At 41.5% G+C, this 3,302-nt stretch overlaps 1 pseudogene; it reads right to left on the bottom strand.

Annotated features, from left to right (window-relative positions):
• Positions 1 to 1,991: 1,991 nt before the first annotated feature.
• Positions 1,992 to 2,881, bottom strand: LOC128116719 (glyceraldehyde-3-phosphate dehydrogenase-like; annotated as a pseudogene).
• Positions 2,882 to 3,302: the final 421 nt, after the last annotated feature.

Below are 3,302 nucleotides of genomic sequence, written 5' to 3'. Positions count from 1 at the left end.
AATATTTTTTACTCCAAAGCTTTACCAATTATGAATAAAGATGTTGTAAATATATGTGTATGTTTTGATGCAGATATAAACAAACTATCTTCTCATTTAGGTAAATACCAAGAAACACAGTTGGTGGATCATATAGGGGGTGTATGCTTATTTCTTTAAGAAACTATGTAAGTGTCAAGTGGCTATTCCATTTTGCAGTGAGTATTTCTACTGCTGCACTTCCTTACAGCCCTTGGTGATCTTGGTGCTTTGGATTTGGTCATTAAAAAGAGTATATGCTGTTACCATGACAGAATATAGTCCAAGATTAGAGTTGTGTTAGAATTCTGAGTGTTTGTGAGGAAATCCCAAGAAAACATAACAAGAGTCTTGTGACCTCAGTTCCTTCAAAACACAGAATTGTTCTTGGAAAGTGTTTCTGTGCTCCCAGGTGTAGTGTGTGGTGATATTTTATTTGTGCTGAAATGTGGTGGTATTTTATTTGTGCTTTGATAAATAAATAAATAAAGCTTGCCTTGAGATCAGGGGAGGAAAGGCCAGCCATATTAAGTAAACAGAGTCAGGCAACACACTCCCTTAATCCAATCACTTAGCAGGCAGGGTCTCTGTGTGTTCAAGGCCATACTAGGGTACAGAGCCAAGTGTGGTGACACATTTCTTTAATCCCAGTACCAACCATAGAGACTTGGAAGTCTGTATAGACAGTGACAAGGAAGTGAGGTAACTGGGCTAAGAGCCAATCAGAGGGCAGAAAAGCAAGACGTATAAAGGTGTGGTAGATAGGAAGTAGATCGCATTTGGAAGCTGCAGAGTTGGTGAGGTAAGGTTGGCTGGTGGTTTTTCCTATTTCCCTGATCTCTCTAAGTCTTTCACCCCTATATTTGGCTCTGTGTTTTTTTTATTTAATAAGACCATTTAGAAATTCGGTAGTGGATAGGAGTGAGTTTACTTCAGCTGTTGTTATTCATAGGCCTCTATGGAAAAACATGTTTTTGACACATGTAGCTTATCCTTGTGGTTGTATAGTTTACTGAGGTAATTCTTTTTAACCCGCAGAGTATAAGCTGTCTGATGCTCTTAATAAAGCTGGTTTATTGCAAGAGACTTTAGTCTGCCTCACTTTTAGGCCCTGTTCTCCCAGGTTCACACCACCAAGTAGAGCAGCAACATTACCACATTGTCATTTGAAGTTGTAGTTCCCTAAAGACATGTAATGTTGAACATTTCTCATGCTAGTTTACCACCTGTGTGTCTTCTTTGAGGAAGTGTTGCTGTTTTACCTTCCTCACAGTAGCTGCCCTTTAAACTACTAATGGCCCAGCTGCTCAGGCCATAGCCTTGAGGGAATTCTGTTTCCCCAGACAATGGCTCTGTTGCTGCCACTAAAGGTAGCTTTAAATGAATCTCTATCTTTCTAATAAAACTGGGCTAGGGTGAAAATCTGCAAGCTCAGAGAGATAGAGTAGAAACTGGCTAAATTTCTCTCTTAGCTGGCATCCATGGAAGCCTCTCTACTTTCACACTGCCCCAACTACAAAACCCACGCTGTGATCCTCGCTCCTACTTCCTGTCAACTAGTTCCTAACCCCGCCTCCTTGAGTCCAGGTTAATTTTATTTAATTAACACAAATGCAACACATCTTTGTCTAGTTAAACAAATAGTCCACAACAAAGTGTCTATTTAAGTCTTTTTGCTCACTTTTATATTTCTGCTTTGTTGTGAAGTTTTAAGAATTTTTTACATAATTTAGTGATTATTTCCATCTACCTTTAACCTCTACTTCCTTGACTGTTCTTTATTTTTTGGTGGGGTGGGTGTAATGAACTTTATTGATGATATTCAATAAACTAGGACTCCCTAAGCCCCTCCCATTCTTCTGGAATGGAAAATATGAGGGAGATGCTCAGTGTTGGGGGCTGACTTGGGACAAGGACTCTTCAGCAGCCTAGGGCCTCTCTCATGCTATCATGTTCTTGCCGGAGTGGGTGGTCTAGGGCTTCTTACTCCTTGGAGGCCATGTACACCATGAGGTCCACACCACCCTATTGCTGTAGCCATATTCATTGTCAAACCAGGAAATGAGTTTTACAAAGTTGTTATTGAGAGCAATGCCAGCCCAAGCATCGAAGGTATAAGAGTGAATGTCACTGTTAAAGTCACAGGAGACAACCTGGTCCTCAGTGTAGCCCAGGATACCCTTTAGTAGACCTTTAGATGCCTGCTTCACCACCTTCTTGATGCCATCATACTTAGTAGATTTTTCCAGGCAGCATGTCAGATCCATGACAGACACATTAGGGATAGGAACATGGAAGGCCATGCCAGTGAGCTACCCATTTAGCTCTGGGATGATCTTGCCCACAGCCTTGGCAGCACCAGTGGATGCAGAGGTGATGTTCTGGGCAGCCCCAGAGCCATCATGTCACAGCTTCCCAAAGAGACCATCCACTTTCTTCTGGGTAGCACTGGTGGCATGGGTTGTAGTCATGTGTCCTTCCACAATGCTGAATTTGTCATGGGTGACCTTGCCCAGGGGGGTTAAACCGTTGGTGGTACAGGAAGCATTGCTGTCTTGAGTAAGTTGTCATACTTCTTATGGTTCACACCCATCACAAACATGGGGGCATCAGCAGAAGGGGCAGAGATGATGACTCTTTTGGCCTCACCCTTCAAGTGGAACTGATTCTTTTCCATGGTAATGAAGACACCAGTAGACTCCTCAACATATTTAGCATCAGCATCACCCTATTTGTTGTTGGCAGGACCTTGCTCCTGGAAGATAGTGATGGCCTTCCCATTGATGACAAATTTCCCTTTTTCAGCTTTGACTGTGTCATTAAACTAGCCATGGGGAGAGTCATACTGCAACTTGTAAACCATGTAGTTGAGGTGAAGTAAGCGGTCACTGGTGGCAACAATATCGACTTTGCACCCAATATGGCCAAATCAGTTCATTCTGACTACCATTACCATCATGTCTTAGAGAGGAATCTGGAACTGCACAATAAGATGCTGCTGTCTCTGGAATAAGGAGTCAACTGTTCTTTTTTAACTGCTTGAGAGGCAGTTAAATATTATTTCAATAGCAAATACAAAATTTAGAAATATATTAAAATTCTTTTTGTCAAAGCATGGGAATTCTAGTTTTGTCAGTTCATTCTCCAGGCACATAAAATCCAAGGAGTGCTTGGAAATTTTTCATGAGATGTGTTTCAGTATCATGAACCTGAACAAATTGCTTAGGCAATTACTCAGAACTCCAAGGACTTCCTTAGAGATTGAATGTAGTTTCACAAAGCAT

The sequence above is a fragment of the Peromyscus californicus genome, unplaced genomic scaffold (assembly GCF_007827085.1).
Source record: "Peromyscus californicus insignis strain IS unplaced genomic scaffold, ASM782708v3 Scaffold_10__1_contigs__length_136768540, whole genome shotgun sequence".
Classification (NCBI taxonomy): Eukaryota; Metazoa; Chordata; class Mammalia; order Rodentia; family Cricetidae; genus Peromyscus; species Peromyscus californicus.
This window is presented reverse-complemented; position numbering and strand designations above follow the sequence as displayed.